A 26455-nucleotide genomic window follows, 5' to 3' on the forward strand; every position below is an offset into this window, starting at 1 on the left:
AGTATGTCATATGCAATGCATAATGGGTTGAATACTTGCATATACTACTATGGCAACCTCTGGCGCGGCGTAAAAACCCGTAAGTTCAATGCCTTTCATATATGCAAAGTGTCATATGCAATGCATGATGGGTTGAATACTTGCATATACTACTGTGGCAACCTCTGGTGCGGCGTAAAACCCGTAAGTTCAATGCCTTTCATATATGCAAAGTATGGCTTATGCAATGCATAATGGGTTGAATACTTGCAAATACTATGGCAACCTCTGGCGCGGCGTAAAAACCCGTAAGTTCAATGCCTTTTATATATGCAAAGTATGGGTTATGCAATGCATAATGGGTTGAATACTTGCAAATACTAACGTGGCAACCTCTGGCGCAGCGTAAAAACCCGTAAGTTCAATGCCTTTTGTATATGCAAATTATGGCTTATGCAATGCATAATAGGTTGAATACTTGCATATACTATCACAATGCATAATAGGTTGAATAATTGCATATACTACCGTGGCAACAACTGGCGCAGCGTAAAAACCCGTAAGTTCAATGCCTTTTATGTATGCAAAGTATGGCTTATGCAATGCATAATAGGTTGAATACTTGCATATACTACCGTGGCAACCTCTGGCGCGGCAGAAAAACCCGTAAGTTCAATGCCTTTTATATATGCAAAGTATGGCTTATGCAATGCATAATTGCATATACTACCGTGGCAACCTCTGGCGCGGCGGAAAAACCCGTAAGTTCAATGCCTTTTATATATGCAAAGTATGGCTTATGCAATGCATAATGGGTTGAATACTTGCATATACTACCGAGGCAACCTCTGGCGTGGCGTAAAAACCTGTATGTTCAATGCCTTTTATATATTGCAAAGTATGGCTTATGGCAATGCATAATGGGTTGAATACTTGCATATACTACCGAGGCAACCTCTGGCGTGGCGTAAAAACCTGTATGTTCAATGCCTTTTATATATGCAAAGTATGGCTTATGCAATGCATAATAGGTTGAATACTTGCATATACTACTGTGGCAACCTCTGGCGTGGCGTAAAAACCCGTAAGTTCAATGCCTTTTATATATGCAAAGTATGGCTTATGCAATGCATAATGGGTTGAATACTTGCATATACTACTGTGGCAACCTCTGGTGCGGCGTAAAAACCCGTAAGTTCAATGCCTTTCATATATGCAAAGTATGGCTTATGCAATGCACAATGGGTTGAGTACTTGCATATACTAATGTGGCAACCTTTGGCGCGGCATAAAAACCCGTAAGTTCAATGCCTTTTATATATGCAAAGTATGGCTTATGCAATGCATAATGGGTTGATTACTTGCATATACTACCGTGGCAACCTCTGGCACGGCGTAAAAACCCGTAAGTTCGTGGCAAACTTTGGCATGGCGTAAAAACCCATAAGTTCAATTCCTCATACAGTACGTGCAAAATATTTGATCCTGGTGTGGCAGGAGGGAAGATTCTATCTCTCTGGCTAGCTATTGGAGCTGAGAATGGGGAAGGGTCCATCCCTGGAAAAAACAAAAATAAAACACCATTCGATGACACTCCATTGCGAGGATGCCCCAGGGATGTAGATCGCTTTCCGATCGCTAAAGGCCCATAAATATATATTTATATATATATATATAATATATAATGTATATATCATATATAATACACACATAAATATATGTAAATGGTATATATATATATATATATATATTTAGCTATCTATTATATATATATATATATATATACCCCCCTATATATATATTATATAATATAGATATATATATATATATATATTATATGGCTGACTGTCTAAGTGAGTGTGTGTGTGTGTGAATGTTTACTAAAAATGGCTGTCCAGCTGTATATCTACAGTATGGTATATTGTGTGTGTATATATATATTTATATGGTATATGTAATAAATATATTATTATAATAATATATATAATATATAGATATAGAATAATGTGTGTGTATGTGTACATTATAATATATATATATGTATATATATATATATATATATATATATATATATATCTATATATATATATATATATCTATATATGGACATATGTACTGCGACAAATAAGAGTGAAAGTTTAAACAGTGGTTAAATAAAATATTTCAAAATACAATGCATGTTGGTTTTTAGATAAAAATTACAAAATTACCATACAGTTATGAAAATGAATATAGAAATCTAAATACGGGAGTACAAATATATGTATATATTTTATAGCATGCATAAAGGTACAAGAGTAATTTCTGTTTATACATAAATGTATGATTTAAATTTGAGAGTGTGTGTGTGTGTGTGTGTATGTCCAAAATGGTCTACGTTGGTTAACGGTTGCTGATTCGTGTTGGGCGGGGTCTCAGCGACCTGAGTAAGGAGTGTTACTTGACTTTCGCTGACGCTGGGTCTTCTCATGCCTTCCAAGGGGCGCGATGTTCTCGGTGGATTGGGGCGCGCTGTCTGGTCCCTGTTGGCTTGGGTATTCCTTCTCCTGCTGGAGGGGAGTATATGGTCCGATTCTTGTTGGACGTTCAAGGTCGGCTTCTGAATAGCGATGCTCACTGCTTCGTTATTAAGAGGCGACCGTAGTTGTCTTCTCTGTGTACGACCCTGGGTGCCTTCTATGAGCTCTTTTAGAGATGGCTTCCTGTCGTGAACATCTATGTAATGTTGATGGATGGCCCCTTGATTTCTATGAGCCAGCAGACGTCTCCGAAGGGTCGTTTGTAGTGTGCCCGATGTAGTTTTGGCTGTGAGGTTTACACACCTCTCTGGACAAGTAAATTTGTAAAACTACATTCGTGCACATCTCCTTCGGTCCCCCCGGAGCGGTGCTGTTCTTCATTATTAAGGCTGCTACAAGGTTGGGCTTACTACATATCCTGAGGCTTATTTTATGGTAATGGGGCTTTTGGAGTTACGCCTCTGTTTATTATCCCGCGTAGTGTGCAGCAATCCTCCTTGTATGCAGACCCATAATGTACACGATGGTAAATAATCAAGTTTTCTCTGTTTTTCGCCATGGTGTTGGGTTGGTAAATTCGTCCATTTTCTTTTTTATTGCTGCTTCGATAATTTGATCTGCATACCGTTGTTTGTCAGCAGTTGGCGAATTCGGTTCGAGTTCGTTATGTATATCTTTCCATGATGAGCTGTGTGTGAAGGTTCTGTTGACATACGCACTCACGACAGACTTTTTATATGCGTCCGGGTCACTCTCCCCCGCGTGCGTTCAAGCAACGCCCAGCGTTCGTTGCTTTCGTATAAACGGTCGTCTTAAACTGTCCTTTCTTGTTGTTTTTACCAGGACATCAAGAAATGGCAAAGTCTTCTTCTGCTGCTGTGCTCTGTGGTGAAGTTGAGCACTGAGTTTCTTTTCAGAGCATCTGCTAGTTTTTTGGTATCTTCAGGCTCTTTTATTGTGACGAATATATCGTCGATGTACCGCCCATAAATCCTAGGTTTTAGATGTTCTCTAAAGGTCCTTTCTTCGACGGTGGCCATGTACATATTTGCAAAGAGGACCCCTAGTGGGGATCCCATGGCGACTCCGTCTACTTGTCGAAATAATTCCCCCTGATGAGAGAGGAAAGGGGCTTCTGTAGTGCTAGCTTTCAGCATCTCTCGGAGGACATCTTCGGAAATGGGCAGCGGGTTCTTCTCGACCTGTATCACAAGATCAAGAATGATGTCGATCGTTTCTTCGACGGGAACGTTCGTAAACAAACTCTCAACGTCGAGTGAGGCAATGTCGTCTTCTGGTCCTTTTTCCTGTAGGAGATTCCAATAAACTCCACCGCTGATTCGCAGTGTAATATGCACCCGGGTATGTAAGGTACCAGCAAATCATTCAGGACTTTCGCTATCCTATAGGTTGGGGATGTCATCTGAGAGATGATGGGCCTTAGGGGGTTAACCTGCCTTGTGTGTTTTCACTGTTCCGTAGCAGTAACCGGGCCCATAGTCTCCTTTTACCTTAGGGAATTTTACGACGTCTTGCTGATTGTTGGCCCTAGTCACAAGCCTCGACACTTTCTTTCTGAGGTCCTCGGTGGGGTCTTTTGTCAAGCGTTGGAATTTGGAAGTGTCCAGGAGGATCCTATCCATCTTTTCAAAATAATCACTTTTCTTCATCACTACGTACACTGATGATTTGTCACCTTTCCGTATGATGATGTCTGGGTTGCTACGTAGTTTCTTTAGCGGGATTCCCTTACATCCCTTGGGAGGGAATAATAAACAGAGGCGTAACCCCAAAAGCCCTTACCATAAATAAGCTCAGGATATATAGTAAGCCCAACCTTGTAGCAGCCTTAATAATGAAGAACAGCACCGCTCCGGGGGGACCGAAGGAGATGTGCACGAATGTAGTTTACAAATTTACTTGTCCAGAGGAGGTGTGTACCTCACAGCCAAACTACATCGGGGGCACACTACAACGACCCTTCGGAGACGTCTGCTGGCTCATAGAAATCAAGGGGCCATCCATCAACATTACATAGATGTTCACGACAGGAAGCCATCTCTACAAGAGCTCATAGAAGGCACCAGGTCCGTACACAGAGAAGACAACTACGGTCGCCTCTTAATAACGGAAGCAGTGAGCATCGCTATTCAGAAGCCGACCTTGAACGTCCAACAAGAATCGGACCATATACTCCCCTCCAGCAGGAGAAGGAATACCCAAGCCAACAGGGACCAGACAGCGCGCCCCAATCCACCGAGAACATCGCGCCCCTTGGAAGGCATGAGAAGACCCAGCGTCAGCGAAAGTCAAGTAACATCCTTACTCAGGTCGCTGAGACCCCGCCCAACACGAATCAGCAACCGTTAACCAACGTGAACCATTTTGGATTCATACTACGATAAAACACATACAGGCACACACAACATCACCAAATTTAAATCATACACATTTATGTATAAACAGAAATTATCTCTTGTACCTTTATGCATGCTATAGAAAAATATATACATATATTTGTACTCCCGTATTTAGATTTCTATATTCATTTTCATTCCTGTATGTAATTTTGTAATTTTTATCTAAAACCAACATGTACATATTAAATTTTAAACATACATTTAAGGAAACTCTAGCACATGGCATTGTATTTTGAATATTTATTTAACCACTGTTTAAACTTTCACTCTTATTGTCGCAGTACATATGTCCTTATTATATTCTTTGTAACTAAAACAACGCCCTTAAGCTGTTAATCCCTAGACTAACCAGTACCCATACCTCGAGGTCATACCTCCCACACGATGAGATAAATAGCCGAAAAAAGCAGATTGTAAGTCAGTAGTCGCTTGATAATGCCATAAGGCGAACAGCTGTCGTGACAAAATTCAATAAATGGAAGAAGGAAGTCTGCGTATATTTCACCAGAAATTGACGAACGAGAATCGGAAAAAACTTCGTCGGTATGAAGATACCTGCAGAAACTTATTGATGCCACTAAAGCAATTGCTTTTAACGAAAATTGTATTAGAGAAAAACTATGCCCTAAAAGTATATATGTATATATATATTTACAAATACACACACACACACACACACACACACATATATATATATATATATATATATATATATATATATATATATATATATATATATATATATATATATACACAAAGTATACCTACCCACGCATATTCATATTGTAGATATACAGCTAGACAGCAATTTTTAGTACGCATTAACACACACATACACACTCACACAGACAGTCAGCCATATTTCCACAACCACGCACACAAGTACACGCAATGCTTTTGACGAACATCACCGCTTGCCCACCACCCCGCAAACGGAACAGAAAGAATGAGGAGCAGCCTCTTCTAGTAGTGGAGGTGAAAGTGGCAGCTTTAATCAAACACTGTGTATAACAACAAGCGGTTGAATGTTAAATAAGGAGTTGGGAATAGGGAGTTGGGATAATTGGCTACAAATAAGCCTAGGATATTCAGTGGGAAATAATAATAATAATAATAATAATAATAATAATAGAGGAGACAAACACCATCCCCCACCAACAGAAAGGCTGCAGAAGGAAGTGTAGGGGCACAAAAGACCAGCTCCTGATAGACAAAATGCTAATGAAGAACAGTAGGAGAAGGAAACCCAACCTAAGCATGGCATGGATAGGCTATAAGAAAGCCTTCGACATGATACCACACACATGGCTAATAGAATGCTTGAAAATATATGGGGCAGAGGAAAACACCATCAGCTTCCACAAATATACAATGCGCAACTGGAATACAATACTTACAAGCTCTGGAATAAGGCTAGCAGAGGTTAATATCAGGAGAGGGATCTTCCAGGGCGACTCACTGTCCCCACTACTCTTCGTAGTAGCCTTAGTAGCCATGACCATGACAAAAAGTACTGCAGAAGATGGATGCCGGTACCAACCTCAAGACAAGAGGCAACAGAATCAACCATCTGATGTTCATGGACGGCATCAAGCTGTATGGTAAGAGCATCAATACCCTAATCCAGACTGTAAGGATTGTATCTGGGGACATCAGGATGGAGTTTGGAATAGAAAAATGCGCCTTAGTCAACATACAAAAAGGCAAAGTAACGAGAACTGAAGGGATAAAGCTACCAGATGGGAGCAACATCAAACACATAGATGAGACAGGATACAAATACCTGGGAATAATGGAAGGAGGGGATATAAAACACCAAGAGATGAAGGACACGATCAGAAAAGAATATATACAGAGACTCAAGGCGATACTCAAGTCAAAACTCAACGCCGGAAATATGATAAAAGCCATAAACACATGGGCAGTGCCAGTAATCAGATACAGTGCAGGAATAGTGGAATGGACGAAGGCAGAACTCCGCAGCATAGATCAGAAAACCTGGAAACATATGACAATACACAAAGCACTACACCCAAGAGCAAATACGGACAGACTAAACATAACACGAAAGGAAGGAGGGAGAGGGACTACTAAGCATAGAGGAACTGCGTCAACATCGAGAAACAGGACACTGGGGCAATATCTAAAAACCCAGTGAAGACGAGTGACTAAAGAGTGCATGGGAAGAAGGACTAATAAAAGTAGACGAAGACCCAGAAATATAGAGACAGAAGAATGACTGACAGAACAGAGGATTGGCACAACAAACCAATGCACGGACAATACATGAGACAGACTAAAGAACTAGCCAGCGATGACACATGGCAATGGCTACAGAGGGGAGAGCTAAAGAAGGAAACTGAAAGAATGATAACAGCAGCACAAGATCAGGCCCTAAGAACGACAAATGTTCAAAGAACGATAGACGGAAATAACATCTCTCCCATATGTAGGAAGTGCAATACGAAAAATGAAACCATAAACCACATAGCAAGCAAATGCCCGGCACTTGCACAGAACCAGTACAAAAAGAGGCATGATTCAGTGGCAAAAGCCCTCCATGGAGGGGGCCTGTGCAAGAAACATCAGCTACCTTGCAGTAACAGAAGGGTACGAGCACCAACCTGTGGGGTGATAGAAAAAACCGATCAGGCAAAGATCCTCTGGGACTATGGTATCAGAACGGATAGGGTGATACGTGCAAATAGACCAGACGTGACGTTGATTGACAAAGTCAAGAAGAAAGTATCACTCATTGATGTCGCAATACCATGGGACACCAGAGTTGAAGAGAAAGAGAGGGAAAAAATGTTTAAGTATCAAGATCTGAAAATCGAAATAAGAAGGATATGGGATATGCCAGTGGAAATCGTACCCATAATCATAGGAGCAATAGGCACGATCCCAAGATCCCTGAAAAGGAATCTAGAAAAACTAGACGCTGAAGTAGCTCCAGGACTCATGCAGAAGTGTGAATCCTAGAAACGGCGCACATAGTAAGAAAAGTGATGGACTACTAAGGAGGCAGGATGCAACCCGGAACCCCACACTATAAATCCCACCCAGTCGAATTGGAGAAACTGTGATAGAGCACAAAAAAAAAAAAAAAAAAAAAATAAGAACAATAATAATAATAATAATTCAAAAGGATAAATATTCTACCGGGTAGTTGGGGAAGGAAAAATATTTAAGCTAATTAAATATAATCGTGATGTTTTGTCTGTCTGTCTCACTGTTGACGTTTGGATACAGGGGGGAGGTATTTTGGGGTTGTGTATGTATGCATGTAAGTGTAAATACGTGAAAATACACACACACACTATACACTCACATTATATATAAATATATACACACACACACGCACGCACACACACACACACACACATATATTATATATATATATATTATATATATATATATCTATTATAGATATATATATATATATATAAAATGAATAACTTTCACATCACCGTGATTCATATAAATCATTCGAGCTACAAATGTCCTTTAATATCTAATTCGCTCTACCTCGTTATTGATATATTTTCGTATATGTAAACCGAAGGGGAATTTTTAGTTCATGAAATTATCAACTAAAAAGTCCCTTTCGGTTTACATATATGAAAATATATCAATTCCGAGGTAGAGCGAATTAGATATTAAAGGCATTTGTAGCTCGAATGATATATATATATAATATATATATATATATATATATATAATATATATATATATATATATATATATATATAAATGTATGTACGAATGTAAAAATACAATTACGAATAAATTCCTTTCTGTGCTTTTACGGAAATGGCCACCATAAGGACTCACACACACATTTACGAGTATATATATTATATATATATATATATATATATATATATATATATATATATATATATATATATACACTACTAAACGGCTCAGAGAGCGTTAGCGCGCTGTTATATATATATATATATATATATATATATATATATATATATATATATATATATATATATATATTCATATATACACGTACTAAACGGCTCAGAGAGCGTTAGCGCGCTGATATATATATATATATATATATATATATATATATATATATATATATATATATATATATATACATACGTACTAAACCGTGAAATGGTAAAGATGAGAAAAATTTTAAAACTTATTTTTCTTTCCTTGTACAGTAAGTTCCAAAACTGAAGCGACAAATTTCAGAGAATTTCGTTCGAAATTCACTAACTGGCAACTAAAATTAGTAGCTGAAAAATATATTTTTTACTACAGTGAAAGCTCTATCAAGCAAAATAAAGCTAACATATGATGCACAAATATCAATTCTATGATATTTATAACAACCATAAGAAAAAATAACGGTAATAGTAATTATTTTAAAGTATAGCAATTACTTCAAACTATAGAAACGAAACAATTTGAAATTCTCGTTCAACACAGGATTACCAAGATTACCAATGTATATTTCGAGCAATGTGGAAACAAATATTTAATATTATAGTGTATTATCAATTATTTTAGCGAAGATGCATAAAACCATGCAAGTATCAATAGAATGTGAAGGGAAAATCTCCGCGACATTAAACATAATCAACCATGAATGCACCTAGATTCAATTAGAAGTTAGGGCGGGGTGGTTAGTAGTGTTCTGATTCGGTTGCTGGTGTTTTAGGACCGAGCATAAAACACCATCTTCGAGAAAGGCTCTAACCTCTGCTGCTACCTTCAGGTGACTAGGCCTAGTTCCGGGCATTGCAAGGCTTACAATGCAGGGCCACTGTCTGTTATTTAGGCAAAGATAGAACCATCAGGACCGACACCAGGACCTGTCCTTGCACCTGGGAAACAGACTCGCTATATAAAAAATAAGAAAGTCGGTCGCAAGCAACCAGAACACCCGTAAAATCACCATCTGGTTAAGTAAGGAGACGATAGACCCCAACCGCCCCTTTCCCCCTCTACCTCTACCTCTACCCACAATACTAACTCCACCTTTTTCACTTCAACCTATTACCTCAAATCTTCGAATCATATCCCAACCGTGAAATTTAAGACTGAATTTGCGTAAGTTGAAGTGAATCACCCAAATTCATATTTCCACTGACAACCAGTAATCAGTTCGATCCAGTCAAGTATAATTGAGGGCCTCAGAACCACAGAGTTGTAAACGCCACCCCCACCAATATTGAGTTAGGCGTACCAGTAGATTTGGCAACGTTTCCTCTGTCTATTAGTTGCATTTCTATGCTATTCAGGAGTTTCAAAAAGGTCGAAATCCCTACTTGAGCATTAGGAATTATCGATTTTGTCTACATGAATGAACGTTGTGTCACGCGAAGGTTACAGCCTCATAAGGGCTCAGTTAGAACCACAAGGAAGTACGTGCGCAGCTCAAGAGTGAGCCAATGAGAGCGCGCGTCACTAAGCGGGTAGTCAGCTCTAAGCAAATCAGCATTTTTCCCCATAAGGCGGCCGTAAGTGTCGGCCAATCACTGCACAGTTTACATTCCCCACCTCCCCTTATTTTCAAGTTCTTTAGCGGATGTACAGTATTTTCATGGTGAGTACAGATTAAATCATTTGCTTTTTTTAGAGTAGTAGTAGTGAGTGTAGTAGTATTATTTTTCTATAATTTTTTTTGTTTGATTATTATTATGATATTGGTGATGATTATTTTAATGGCTAAACCTTATGATGATGGAATGTTATCATGGTCAACATCATCAATACTAATATTACCGTATTATCATTATTATTTGCTATTATCATTAATATTATTATTATAAATTTCTCCTATTATTATTATTATTATTATTATCAGTATAACATCCATGATTGTTATACCACGAAAGTATTTTCATGGTGAGTACACATTTATTATAATTATTATTATTATCAATATTATTAACCAATATTACTGTATTACCATTATTATTGATATTATTTTCATATTATATATTGTTAATATTATTATTATTATTATCATTGCTATTATTATTGCTATATTATTATTATTATTATTATTATTACATCTATTGCTGTTATAACACGAATATAATAACACTTTATTATCCTTTTACACATTTAATTACGGTTTAAGTGCTGGTTTATGAAATAAAAATATACACAAATGTGGGGGGTTAGGCGTACATTTTGCAATGCTTAGCGCAATCAAGCGCACCCCACAATTTTTTTTTAATTTTCACCAAAAAAATTATAAAAGGGTAGGGCCTTTCATATGAAACTTAGTTTAAATCAATATCTCTCTTAGAAGCAGAGTAATGAATGCTAGACTTTGAGGGCAATTTACTCATTTTTTAAAAAGTGGCGTTTACCACCTTGTGGTTCTGAGGCCCTCAATTGGCATCAACAGAAATTTTATAAGATTTTTTTATGGGGTATACATATATACCATATATATATATATTTATAGATATATATATATATATATTTATATATCGATATATGTATATATATATATATATATATATATATATATATATATATATATATATATATACTATATATACTATATATAAAGAAAGAAGCACCCCGAGCATGACCAATAGGCCTAGTGCTCGATTCTTAAAGCAGACCTCTGGTTATTCCTGATAGATAAAAACTTCCTGAGAGAGAGAGAGAGAGAGAGAGAGAGAGAGAGAGAGAGAGAGAGAGAGAGAGAGAGAGAGAGAGCATAAAAACAGGGGATACTCGAATTAAAATAATGCTCGCCAAGCATATTCACACTCCCGGATGGTATGGACAAGAATAGTCTCACTTATGCACTGGCAAAAAAAAAAAAAAAAAAGTGGAAACCTACGAAAATACTTGTTTGGTGCGACCCTGAACGCAATTCCGCATGCAAAAATTTGCACAATCGAGAAATTCCATGAAATTATTAACTAACAAGCTGGAAAATATATTTCCTTGATTCTTGAAATAGGCCTAACCATGTAACCAAACGCTAAAACAAACGCACATAACTTGGATTTCGTTTTTTTTTTTTTTACACCAACTTGTCTTATTTATATTTCATTTAATCAGATGCTAAACTTCTCTGTGCTTTATCAAAAGAAATCATAATAACTTTCGATATAACGCTATAAAAGTAGAAAGTTAATTTACAAATATTAGGCCAATGCTTATGCACACGGTTCCTGCTGCCACTCTATGGTAAACACTTCATATGAATCATATCACACTTTGGAAGCCGCAGATGTTTCTTTGGGGAAATTCTTTTTTTTTTCTATTAATAAATAATTACTGAACTGATGGAGTACCTGCTATTGTTTATTGTTAAGATATGTTTTCCCATGGCGAGCAGGCGCCAAGTAAGCGTGCCGGTTGGAGACGGCAACTGGTGTCTGTATGTAATTGAGGACCTAATAAACCACACGCCTCTACCACCGTGTATCTCTTGTCCCACCTTGACATCCAACATGGCACAGTGATTCTTAAGGACCAACGTGACTCTCACCATGCCCTTCCAGCGTCGCTCAGCGCAGTCCACCCCAAGGGCCGCACGCCCTGTCGTCCCCCGTGGGCTCGTTCCTGCCCTGCAAGAAGCCAGGCAGGCCATGGCGGCACAGCAACAAATGATCAACTCCCTCCCTGACCGGATTACAACACACGCTACCCCTGCACCACGTGTCCCTTTGTCTGCAGCCCCGGAGAAGTGTGAAATCGAGCTGAAGCCCGCCACATTCAGATCCTGGAGAAGGTCGATGGAATGTTGGATTGAATTGTGCAGACTACCACCGCACGAGGTCGTCCACCACATCAGGCTATACTGCACGCCCCCTCTGCAACGAGCGCTGGACGCCAGATTCACCTCTCAGGAATGGAGTAACCTCACCGCTACGGAAGCCATGGATTTCATTTGCGATATTGTGTTACGCTCTACAAACCGTGCTGTGTTATGGTCGGAGTTTTTCAATGCGACACAAGGCCCAGGCGAAAGCGTTAGTGATTACTTTTTAAAGTGTTCCCAAAAGGCCACCGATTGCAATTTCCAGTGCCCTCAGTGTCAGTGTAGCCTAGCCGAATATATGTTATTACCTAAGTTAACGGTGGGCCTAAGTGATGAGGCTATGCATCGTCATGTGTACCAATGTAGCAATGACATTAATAGTGTTGAGCGCCCTTAGGCTAGGTGCTGTGCCTACGAGGCGGCCCGTGTTGACGCCGCTGCGCGCCAATGCAATTGGCGGGAAACTGCTCTCGCGGCTGGCAGCGAGATATCCGAGGCAGATCATCCGAATGCAACCGTCGCTGGAACAGGTAGGGGCCACCCACCCCCTCCCTGTGGGAACTGCGGCGGCCGCCACGCCCCTGGCAGAGCCTCATGCCCCGCCAAGTCCGCCGTATGCAACGGATGCCGCAAGCAGGGCCACTATCGAAAATGCTGCAGGAAATCCCATGCAAAAACGGCAGAATCTCCGACAGATGTGTCTAGTGCTGGTGTCTGGTGCTGGGTCCCTTGTTGCTTGTGGCTTGGGAGCCAACCTCACCCGCCACCCAGTAGTGATAGGTAACAGTCCCGTCCTAGGCAACCGCCACAGGAGTACAAGCGCCTGTCGTCACCATGGCGGACACCGGGGCACAGGTATGTGTGGCGGGCCCCTCCCTATTGTCGCGCCTCCAAGTCTGCCCAGCAGCCCTTACAACCCCCCGTGCCGGCTTGCGGGATGTAGCAAACCTCCCCCTAAAAGAAGTGCTTGGATCCGCCGTGTGCCACGTCACCTTGCAAGGCTGCACCACGGAGCAGGACGTGTACTTCGTGCAGTCGGCAAAGCACCTCTTCCTGTCACTGGAACGCCCTGCAGGGGACTTGAAGCTGGTCCACCCAAAAGGAGTTCCCCCACCCACCCACCCGCGGTGGCACACGTGAGCTTGTTCGACGGCGTAGCCCGATGGGCCGCCCAGGTACCACCATCCGACCCGCCGAGGTGCCCCTGCCGCCCGCAGGAGGAGCATGCGGCCAGACTGGAAGCCTGGCTCCTGCAACATTTCGCCACGACGACGTTTAACACAGCCAGAAAGCCACTGCCAGTGATGCAGGGGGAACCGCACCACATCCACCTGCTCCCAGGAGCCACGCCCTACGCATGCCACACCCCAGCATTGGTGCCAAAACACTGGGAAGAGGAAGTGAAGGCAGATGTGTCTAGTGCTGTGTCTGGTGCTGTGCTTGTTGCGGGCGCCACCCTCACCCGCCACCCAGTAGTGGAGGTAACAGTCGTCCACACCGCCACAGGAGTACAAGCGCCTGTCGTCACCGTGGCGGACACCGGGGCACAGGTATGTGTGGCGGGTCCCCCTCCCTATTGTCGCGCCTCCAAGTCTGCCCAGGCAGCCCGCCCTTACACCCCGTGCCGGCTTGCGGGATGTAGCAAACCTCCCCCTGAAGTGCCTTGGATCCGCCGTGTGCCACGTCACCTTGCAAGGCTGCACCACGGAGCAGGACGTGTACTTCGTGCAGTCGGCAAAGCACCTCTTCCTGTCACTGGACGCCTGCAGGGACTTGAAGCTGGTACCCAAGGAGTTCCCCCACCCCACCCCCGCGGTGGCACACGTGAGCTTGTTCGACGGCGTAGCCCGATGGGCCGCCCAGGTACCACCCCGACCCGCCGAGGTGCCCCTGCCGCCCCAGGAGGAGCATGCGGCCAGACTGGAAGCCTGGCTCCTGCAACATTTCGCCACGACGACGTTTAACACAGCCAGAAAGCCACTGCCAGTGATGCAGGGGGGAACGGCACCACATCAACCTGCTCCAAGAGCCACGCCCTACGCATGCCACACCCCAGCATTGGTGCCAAAACACTGGGAAGAGGAAGTGAAGGCCCAGCTCGAAGAGGACGTCGCCCGTGGCGTCATAGAAACCCAGTACCTGCTGGGCAGCCGACGAGTGGTGTGCCCCGTATGGTGGTCGTCGCCAAGAAAGTCAGGACAGCCACGCCGTACAGTCGACTACCAGCGCCTCAACGCATCCTGCCTGCGGGAGACACACCATACCCCAGCCCCATTCGGACATGGTGTCCGGGGCACCCAAGCACACATTCAAGACTGTGGCGGACGCATACTGGGGATACCACCAGGTGGAGCTAGACGAGGAAAGTTGCGACCTGACCACATTCATCACCCCCTGGGGGAGATTTTGTTACCGACGTAACCCCATGGGACACTGCTCCGCCGGCGATGCGTATACCCGACGATTCGACGACGCCATCCAAGACATCCAGAGGAAATACAAGTGTGTCGACGACACCCTGTTCTACGACGACAGCATCGAAGGGGTTTTCTGGCACGCCTACGACTTCCTCGAAACCTGTGCAGCTAAGGGCGTCACCCTGAAGCTGGAGAAATTCCAGTTCGCAAGAAGAAGAAGTGGACTTTGTGGGCTTCAACTTGGGCTGGGAGGCCTACAAGCCAACAGAGGAACGTTTGCGGCCATCAAGAACTTCACGATGCCGTGTCAGCCCCTCTATCACCGACATAAGGGCGTGGTACGGATTCGTCAACCAGCTGGCACCCTTCCTCGCAACAGCCCCCATCATGAACACATTCAGGGAGCCCCTCAAGAAGCCAACGGGGAAGTTAGTGTACTGGGACGAGGCACTCTGCACCAAATTCCATCACGCTCAGGACACAATCTGCCAATTAGCAAAGGACGGGTTGGCCTACTACGACAGGAGCCGGCCGGCCCCACAGCAGCGATCACTGACTGGAGCAAAAGAGGGCCATAGGGGTTTGTTGATTCTCCAGCAGTATTGCGCGTGCAGCTCCGCCGCCACACCCTTTTGCTGCACGAGCGGGTGGCGCCTGGCGGCGCTATGCAGCAGCCGCCATCTCACCGCCGTGAAGCTGGCTAGCCGCCGTGGAGGGGGAAGCCCTCGCGGTTTAGCCTGGTGTCTCCAGAAGGCGAGGCTGTTCCTGCTGGGGTGCCCCAACCTCACCGTCGTGACAGACCACCGCCCATTAACCAAGTTGCTGGGGGATCGGGTCCTTACGGAAATCTCCAACCCCTGTCTCTTCAGGCTGAAGGAGAGAACCCTGCAGTACGCTTCAGGGTCAAGTATCTGCCGGGAAGCGTAACAGTGCGGCAGACTTCCTATCACGATACCCAGACCCCGCCTTGAAAGCCGATCCCAGCACCCACGACGTGACCGGTCGACGAGGACTCACCGCGCCATGGTGGCCGCGGTCTTGGCAGCAATAGAGCACGACAGCTGCGTCGTGGACGAGGCAAGTGTCAGACATGCCGCCATCAGCGACCCCGTGTATCAGCTGCTCATGGCCAGGGTCCTGGCCGGGGACTGGGCCGACAGTAAGTCCCAGGAAGTTGCATGCCTTCGGCCCTTCTACAGTATCAGGGAGAGGCTGGCCGTCGTCCAAGACTTAGTGACATACACATTTGAACAGGGCAACGTCCGCCTAGTTATACCGGAGCCCCTTCGTCAGCAGGTGGCTGCCAACCTACACGTGGGGCACCAAGGCCTGGACTCCATGCAACGACGAGCGCGCCAGACGGTATACTGGCCCTGGACTCGAGGGGGATCTGCAGTATCGCCGCTCCTTGTGCGAAGAATGCGACGTTCACGCACCATCCCAGGCCGAGGAGGAATTCATCATCATGCCGCCCCCCGAGTACCCCTTCCAGATGACGGTAGCAGATATGTTCCAGCACGACGGACACATGTACATGGCCTACGCAGATAGGCTCACAGGCTGGCTGGAGCTGGCCCACTTCCCCCACGGTACCTCCTCCTCTCACATCAAGCACCCAGCTACGTCGCTACTTCGCCAGTGGAGGCCCGGAGCAAATCTCCACGGACGGGGCCACTAATCTGGCAAGCGAGGAAATGGGAATTTTTCAAGTTGTGGGCGTGTCCCGTGCGACTATCATCTGCCCAGTACCCGCAGTCAACGGGCAGGGCAGAGGCCGCGGTCAAGGTTGGGAAGCGGATAATAATGGCCAACACGGGCAGCGGCGGCAACCTCGACACGGACAAGTCCTCGTTGGTTATGCTGCAGTACCTCAACACACCCCTCCGCGGAATGAATAAGTCACCCACCCAGATGGCAGCAGGCAGGCAGCTCCGAGACGGCGTACCTACAGCCCGCTGGCACCTCACGGTAGACAAACACTGGGGGGCAACCCTCCGGCATAGAGAACGTCAGATGGCTGACAATGGTGCTGCCCTCACCGAGAACGGACCCTCCAGAACGCTTCCCGTCATCAACCCGGGCTCCCATGTACGAGTGCAAAATCAAGCCACCAAGCTGTGGGACCGTACTGGTATCGTGACGGAAACGCTCCCATACCGACAATACCTAGTCAGACTGAACGGCAAGCGGGAGCCTCTCCCTCCGTAAGGAAACAACCTGCGACTCACATCATCGGGGCCCCAGCCAGTGCGAGCCACACCTGCCACACATCCAGCCCCTCCCACGCCCAAGCAGCCACCGGTCAGCCACCCTACGCCCAGCCCGCAAGCAGTGCGGGAGTCGCGCCCATCACGTCACGCCAGGAGGCCAGCTTGGATGAATGGCTACATATGACGTCTTTGACTGTCATACACCCTTCTTATGTGTAATCATGTACAATACAGCAGCATCTGTTTATTTTGTTTTATTGGATCTGTCCCATTACTCTGTCGCATGCATCCAATTTAATCCATGTATATCCATGTATTCTTTTTATTTCCTATCCATGTATACCCATGTATTAATCTCGGGGGGGGATGATGGAGTACCTGCTATTGTTTATTGTTAAGATATGTTTTCCCATGGTGAGCAGGCGCCAAGTAAGCGTGCCGGTTGGAGACGGCAACTGGCATCTGTATGTAATTGAGGACCTAATAAACCACACGCCTCTACCATCGTGTATCTCTTGTCCCATCTTGACATCCAACATGAACTAAAATTGATCATTCACTGGGGAAATACTTTGTGCGCTTATACAGTTAATCACTGATACGTTTTATCAGATAAATAGGATGACAATAATTGGAATAAAATATACTAACTGGCTACCCCATGAGTTTCTATAGAAGTACGATCCAGGGTGACCAGATTTTGAAAATTTAAATACGGGACACTTAGATTGAAGAGGTAGTTGAACAATATAGACACAACTTATGCGAAGTTATGCACGCAGTGACGCAGGCAAAGTCCTTCTCAGCCTTCTTTATTGACTTTTCTTTGGTTTTAAAGTGCATTCGTTGTAGATTTTGTTACAAACAACTGTTCATTACATGTGCCAAAGCATTAGAATATTGCAATCAAGCATGTTTTGCAGCTTTGAAGGATATTAATAACAAAAGTGACTTGCCATAATATATTGAATAAATTGCAGACAATAAAATACATATGATGAAAACCTTTCAATAATCCTTTTAAAGTTATTTTCCTCATTGTTGTTAAGTTATATTTCATTTGTCATATTTTGCACTAGATCCAAGTGCTCTCAAGAGATGGTGTTTGGTTTAAGCATATGTGATGAACTCCAAACAGGACAGTGTGAAATTGCACTTTATCTGTAGTTCTGACTTTATCATCTCTACACTGCACCGGTTCCTACACCCACCACATCGTTGGCCCATGAGAGAGCACACTCGCTCCACTTGAGCGTTTGAAGGGGGAATGCTCATTACAAATTTCGCTAGTTTATTTATTTATTTATTTTTTTTAAGATATTGAAAATACGGGACAAAAGGCGTCCCGGGGAGGGTCGATACGGGACACGGGACAAATGTCATAAATACGGGACAATCCCGTCAAATACGTGACGTCTGGTCACCCTGGTACGATCAATTCTGAGATTTGTCGCTTCACTTCTGGAACTTACTGTACAATGTGGACTGGCACCCTAACCTATGTTAGGTTAGTTTGTGCAGGTCAAGTAAGAATGTGGCATTTTCGTTAATTATGTTTCCCCATAAAGATGAATGTTATTTCCGGCAAAAACAATTGCTAAATTCATCAAAACCTCATAAATGCTAAACAAAACACTACTACTAGCCTACTAGGTATACGCTTTACATTTGTATCAATGACAGCTTTAGGAGTAATCTCTCAGCAAGTAATTTTGGCAATATTTCCTCAATAAAACTGACAAACAACACCGAAAGGACGGTGCCAAGAACCTTAAGTAATACCTACGGTGCACCACGTGAGGTGCAACGGCGGCACTCATCCCTTATGGGGGCCAACTTCATAGGTAAGCACTTAAACCTTGTTTATCCAATACAAAGTGTCACACATGACATTCATGTGACCTGAATTACGTCCGATACAAGTCAATATATCATGTGTTATGAAAAGTGCTTCCCTTTATTTATTTTCAATACTAAATTCGTCACAATTCATAAATAAACATTACACTGGCACTATTACCATGGACTCACTTGATTTCTACTATCAGGTCCTGGAAAACGCTTTTGTAACTGGTAAACAGGAATCAAAAGTTCAAAACATATCAAGTGATAAGAAATGTGTATAGGCTCTCTTATAAAAGCTTTATGTTTACCTTTGCTTGACTACTTTTCCGAATGATATTATTTTTAAACGAATGTATTTCTAAACTATATCAAATTTTATGAGTCTCTTAATGCATATCCTCACATTATTTTTAATTTCTTTCTACAATTTACTGAAGCGAGCTACGAAATTAATTAGAATAATTCGACGAGGTGGAAAGTTTCCTGACTAGCAGATCTAGACGAATTTGATTTGTAAATAGTATTTGTATTAGTGAATCAAATTACCCAAGAATGCACAGTATATTGCATAAATCATTTATAATTACCCTTGAAAGAGTGAAAAATTCACGGGGGCGAATAATTATATCACTGTTCGAGTTCGATGACAAGATTGAATAAATTATCCACCCCACCGGGAAGAAACGTCACCGCATCATCAGATTGTTTGTGTAGTTTGCCTTTCTTGTTTGCTAAGTTAATTCGTGTTGCGTAATATTAAAGTTTTTTTTTTAATGGTTAAGATCGAAAATAATACGTGATTCAATGATTATTAGTGGCTAATGAACGTTAAGAACCTAAACCTCCGTTTGAATTAGTCTATGATAAGGGATATCCGTTTATGTGAACATAAGACTAGGCCTATGCTAATGAAGATCAAGCCTGTATAGTAGCCTAGCTTATTACCTCTGGGTAGGCCTAGATCGACGCAGCCATGGATTTATTCGTTCAAAGCAGGTCACAGGTTAGTCAGAATTGGTTGTTTTCCTAATTTTAAGGCCTGCAGTACCTAAATGCCCTTTAAATACTAGGCTAACTTTGATACTAAATAGCCTAGCTAGTAGGCCTACTTATGGAAGCACAGTAAACTCTATAGGCTAGGCTAGGACCCAGTAGGTAGCCTATTGTTATAGTAGCCTATGAGCTAGGTAGGCAGCTGTATACTGATCGCAATAGATATTGGTACAGCTGTGAATTGCGCATGCGTCATATAGTAGGCCAGCATACTAACCTAACCTACCTAACCTTACCCAACCTAGTAGAACGTGTTACCTGACCGGGGGGGCGGAACCCGCCCCCCATACCCCCCATTCAAGAAAAACAAACTTACTGAAAGACTAACATGCCCATAGGTTAGCATACTAACCTAACCTACATGACTTATGGATAGCTATACAATTTCTGGAAGTTTGACCCTTCGTAGACGTCTATTGCCTTTTTCAGCTCGTTGAAACATGAAAGCATTTGTTTTTCTGCGAAAAGTGATGTATGGCTCGGTCGCCATTTTCTTGCTGTCACTGATATGCCTGAGGCGGTAAACAAGGGTTTGCTCATGCACAATTCCCAGCCGTACCAATATCTATCGCGATCAGGGTATCGGCTGCTGTACCAATATCCAGTTTGTATTTTTTCCCATAAAAATGAAGGCATAGGCAAGCCTATCTCACTGGACTAGTCTCTGTTATTCTTACGCTGTTCATCTATTAGTTTAGTAGTCTATATATAGCTATTTGATTGGTATTGCTAAGCAACAGCTCAGCACAGACTATGACCTTGGATATTAATTTTCCTATAATTTTAGTTTTGCTGATGAGGGATTTGGTGTTATTTTTTGTCGGTCAATTATTATTAACCTCATATCTTCCCAACATGGGTGAGGATCCTTTTGGGTGAGGATCCTTTTGCATGGGGGAAAACGTTGGGAGAACCGGACTGTCTTGTTGGTGTTATGGAATAGTTCTGCACATGCACAAGTCATTATGGAACCATCAGGTTAAGAAGGGATTGGCTAAGGAAACCTATTGTAAAAGGAACTATACTACTAACTCGATGTAACCTAATCTAACCCAGCAGGCCATGTTACTTAGCTTGGGGCTCTGCCTCCTCCCCCCAGACTCCGTGGTGAAGGAAAACACTTTTCACCAAAAGCTACCCAATAACACTGCGCATGTGCGATAGCATCCCCAGATGGCCAACATACAACTTTTGAGGTTAGTTACAGCTTAATTACTGTCGATCATTATATATATATATATATATATATATATATATATATATATATATATATATATATAAATTCTTAATGAGCACCTAAGATACGACAGGAAAAATTAATTTCCAAAGTAATACCCAAAGCAGAGCTCGTGCCAAGTTCTACCATCCAATTTAATCACTGTTGTTTGGAATCAACTTCATTTTTGTCTCCTTTACCAAGCCAATATATATCTTCACAGTTATGGATAACTTTGTACAAGGTTTGCTAAAATTATGCTTTAAAATGCAAGAATTTCATACATTTTAGTGAGTAGTTTTAGAAATATATTAGTAATTCTACAGAAAAGCTCTGCACATAGATATTTATTTATATATTTTGACTGAACAGTTTAGAAAATGGTGTATATAATGCAGTACAGGTTAGACTTCCCAATTTATCTCGCCTGTTCTGCATCATATACAAAATTTCCTATATTACTTAATAAAAAAAACTTTAATATAAGTGTGTGCAGAACTTTTCTATAGAATTACCCTTAAAATTATGTGGGACAATAGTTGGGATAGTGGGATTTTTAGGTGCGAGCTAAAACTTATAATGAGCAAAATACAAGGGTGTTTTAAACTTAGCTTAGGATGCCAGATCTGTACCTGGCTGTAGGAGCTTTGCCCACCTGGATCTTCCACCTAACTGAACTCACGGCATTGTAAATCAAATTAAATAGGATGGTATTATTTTACTTTAAAGCATTACCCGAGGTTGGAATTTTTTACGTTGTGAGCAAAAGTTTTTTTTATGTGTACTGTATTACAAAAGACTTGCTCCTATCTTCCAATTTATTGTTACCAGAGTGTTTTCCAACAAGCATTGTTACCAACTTGGATTTTTTGTAAGTTTGTTTATGTTGTCACTGTTAATGGCAGTGTAGCTCCCAATTGAATTTTGTTTGTCCAAGTGTACTATTGCGATAAAGATGGATCATTTATCAGGAGTGTCTTCTGTTATTTTCACCCGGAACTGTGGGTATTTGGGTTAATGCTGAAATGTAAGTGGTTGTCAGGTCACAACTTTTGATGGATTTTGCAAACAGGTTTTGGTGAAATAGTGAGCTAGATAAGGGTGCAGCACCCTAGGTTGGATTAGGTGGGGATTTCTATGCCTACGTAAAGACCAGGTTTCCTAGTTTAGGTTAAGTGGGGATCCATGGGGGCAAACTCTTCCTGGCTAGGTAAGGTTGCAGCCCCCAGGTTGCTTTAGGTAAGGAGAATATGTCTGGGTAAGGTCCCATGACTTTAGGCTAGGCTTGGTTAGGTGGGGAGATTCCCCCTTCCCCAGCCAGGCAAGGACTCTGCCCCCAGGTTAACTTGTTGTACCTGTTTTGTGTTTCTCCCAACCCAAAAACCCTGCTTTCCTACTGTGGTCCTCCATATGGAGAATAAGTAAGGCTGGTATCCAGTATCTCTATAACTGTTCATATGCTAGTAAAACAATTTTCAGAAACATACAGAACACACACTAAAACATAAAAAAATTATATATTGTCAAGCCCAAAATGCATTAATGGTATAAACTAAATTTACTATTGCTACTGTTACCACCTAACCTAATTTTACCAAGGGCACTGGATCCTCACCTGGCTATGGGGCTTTGCCCCACTTGAATCCCCCCTCCCCTTCCCCACGACCTAAACTATGGTACTGTAAATTAAAATAAACAATAGGACTGCAGCCCACTGTAACCTAACCTATGGTGCTGGGTCTTACCTAGTTGTAACTGCATGAACCCCCCACCCTCACCCTGTAAATTAATATAAGTAATAGGGTTGAGACATAACTTAACCACACCTGCCCTTAACTAGGCTAACCCAGGGCACCAGGCCCTTATCTGGCCTGGGGCTCTGCCCACCCTGGACCATAACCACCCACTAACATAACTTAGGTTACCTAGAGTCCCAGGACAGATGCCATCTGGACAACTACTACCCCAGGCAACCACTTGGCTTATTGAAATGTATATGCTTTACAGGCATTTGATGTTTGTTATGATAAAAAATATTGATAAATGTTGTTAGCTGGTTCATTAAAGAATAGGAAATCCTTACTTGAAGCTGCCATTTTATATCTTTGTGAATGATCATTTCTGTTAAGTTATTTGGCATAGACTTTGTGGCATTTTAGCTTGCCTGTATTTTATTGCATGCCTAATGTGTTTATGGATGTAAATTCACAGATACTCCTTCAGCTTCTTGAGTTTTTGTAACTTTCTTTTTAGTTTAGTTTGTAGAAATAAAACATCATCAAAGTAATATCTGGAGTTGGGTTATGCTCATAAAATTGTAGTATAGTATAAAAGGGATTCAGTATCTCTTAAAATGTTAAAACCACACACTTAAACTTAGGAAAATCATATTTTCAATTCCAGAATGTGATTCCCTTCCCCAGGAGCTTTGTTGGTGGTGACCTGAACCAGATGCTTCAGTGCCTGGAGTAAGTCTTAAGGTTCTATCTTATGCTAGTTTCAGCGACTTTTTGTTATTACTGGCAATCATAAGATGTCTAAACACACCCTTTCTTTTTGGTTTCATGTAGCAATCAGACTGACTACAGTCATAGTTTGGGTTAGAGCTCCTGAAGTCAAAGGCTTGAGGCTGTCCCTGGCTTTTTAGAAGAGTTTTTCCATTTCACAAGTAATGGGGGCAGAGGTCTGGAATTATTAGATCAATTTCACTTTCATTCCTCATGAGGGACCTCACCTACAAGTCCCTGGATGCCTTTTCCTTGGTTCTCCAGATGGAGAAGATTTAAGGGTGGCCTCCACTATCTCTATAATTATTTATATGGTAATAGATTGGTTGTCAGAAACTTTCAAAGCACACACTAAAAGGAAAAACTATCATCCAGCCCAAATACATTAGTGGTATAAAGTAATATTTGACTAATATGGTTACCACCTGACCTAATGCTTCCAGTGGCACTGGAGCCTTACCTGGCTTAGGGGATTTTCCCCTTCTGAACTCTCATCCCCCCTTCCCTGCTACCTAAAGTAAGAGACTGTAAATAAGATAAGTAGGATAGCAATCTATTGTACCCTTAGCTAGGATGCTGGGTCCTTACCTTGCCAGTGGCGCTTGGGTTAACTGCATGAACCCCCCACTGTATAGTCCAACATAGGGCACTAAATTAATATAGATCATAAAGTCATGACATAACCTAACCACACCTACCATTACCTCGGATCACTTAGGGCAACAGGTCCTTATATTGCCTAGGGCTTTGGCCACCCTGGACCTTCCCCAATCACTAACATAACTAGAGTTCTAGGGCAACTGCCCCTGGCAGTCAGATTGCATATTGAAATGTATATGCTTTTCAGCCATTTGATGTATGTCATAGAAAATATTGATAAATGTTGTTAGCTGGTTCATTATCATAGAGTAGGAAATCCTCACCAAAAGCTGTCATTTTATATCTTTGTGAATAACAGTTTCTGTTGAGTTATTTGGCAAAGGATATGGGGAATTTTAGCTTACCTGTTTTTTATTGCATGCCTAATGTGTGTGTGGATATAAATTCAACGATATTCCTTCAGCTGTGCTCTCTTCTGCTTTAGTAATGATTGTTGGTCAGCTTTTTTGATAAGGTATTTGAAGCTTTCTTCGTAGTTTTGTTGAAATAACACACCTTCATCATGTAATATCTGGAGTCGTGTTATGTTCATAAAATTGTAGTATATAAGAGGGATTCGGTATCATTAAAATTAGGTCTACTAAATTGCTACTGAAATAAATGATAGCATTGTTACAGCCACACACTTAAACATAGTCATAGTTTGGGTTAGAGCTCCTTAAGCCAGAGGCTTGAGACCATCCCTGTCTTTGTGGAAGAGCTTTTCCATTTCACAGTTAATGAAGGCAGGTGTCTGGAATGTTAGACCACCTCAGTATATTTCACCTGAGGGACCTCCCCTACAATCCCTGGATGCATTTTCTTTGGGATCTTTGGTGGCTGCTCTGCAGGTTGTGCAGTCATTCAATCACTATTTGCTGAGGAAAGATTCTTGCTTGAGAAATTGACAAGTATAATTCTGGGTATGAATGGTACTAGTTGGGTATGAATGGTACTACCCTCTGTGGGGGAGCAGCTCAGACTGATTACCTGCTAAATAGGTCCTAGATACAGGTGAGTGACAATCGATGATCCATCCTTAGAACATTGGCTACTTAGAAATTACCTTAACCACTCGCCATTCATAATGTTGGCGAAAGGTGGTAGAGCCTTGTCACAGTTAGTTCTCCAAAAATTTTCTGACACTTCTCACAGGCTCTGCCTTACTTATGACATACTGGAAAGGAGGTTACAGGAGCTATTACTCCCTTGCTCTTGGTCGTTATCGGGGACACTATATTCTGGATGGGTTTTAAATTACCAGTCAGTTGAAAAGATGAACGCCTTACCTACGAAGCATACCTTCCTCACAAATGGCCATGGTTCGTATTTTCGGAAGTACAAATAACGAAGTTTGTAAAGGAAGTTGTAGTATATTTCATAGATATACAGACTAGAGCCTTTTATTATATTGCTCACCCTAGCCACCCTACTTGGTCTCAGATGCCGAACGAAAAAGTGCTTGTTGACAGCAGGTGGGGGAGAGGGTGCCCTTTCTCAGCTTCCTTAACTACCAGTTAACTAACTACCTTGTTACCAAAATTTTAATGACTAATTCCAGCTCGAGCCGAGGAATACGCCTAGAAAGGCTCTGGTTTGAATTCCTTGTAATAAATATTAATTATTTTGAACATTGTGATTTTTATGATATGCTGGACTTGAACAACGATAGGTGAGAGTTGGGAAGACTTATTTTATTTTGACATCGCAATTGCCACACACAAAGACCAAGAAATTTTGTCTCAGTAAGGTTATTAGCTTTACAATAAATCATATCTGTGTGGTTTAAATGAAAAAATAATATGATACTACTTCCGCTGTAGATAGCAACACTATTCCAGAACCTTTATCTTGACCGTTATTAAGACTAAATTGCTTGATACGA

At 42.3% G+C, this 26455-nt stretch overlaps 1 protein-coding gene and 1 long non-coding RNA gene across 3 annotated transcripts in view; one reads left to right on the forward strand and one right to left on the reverse strand.

Annotated features, from left to right (window-relative positions):
* Positions 1-19346, reverse strand: part of LOC135201746 (PHD finger protein 19-like) — a 593548-nt gene extending 574202 nt beyond the window's left edge. For both annotated transcript variants that reach the window (XM_064230959.1, XM_064230958.1), the window contains exon 1: positions 19169-19346. The gene's annotated coding sequence lies outside the window, so the exon portion shown is untranslated. The remainder of the gene's footprint in view (positions 1-19168) is intronic.
* A 321-nt stretch (positions 19347-19667) lies between these two features.
* LOC135201335 (uncharacterized) overlaps positions 19668-26455 on the forward strand; it is an 89412-nt gene continuing 82624 nt past the window's right edge. Inside the window, exons 1-3 of the long non-coding RNA XR_010311504.1 lie at positions 19668-20158; positions 21265-21404; positions 23828-23892. This is a non-coding gene — a long non-coding RNA (uncharacterized LOC135201335). The remainder of the gene's footprint in view (positions 20159-21264; positions 21405-23827; positions 23893-26455) is intronic.

The sequence above is a fragment of the Macrobrachium nipponense genome, chromosome 28 (genome assembly GCF_015104395.2).
Source record: "Macrobrachium nipponense isolate FS-2020 chromosome 28, ASM1510439v2, whole genome shotgun sequence".
In the NCBI taxonomy this organism is placed as follows: Eukaryota; Metazoa; Arthropoda; class Malacostraca; order Decapoda; family Palaemonidae; genus Macrobrachium; species Macrobrachium nipponense.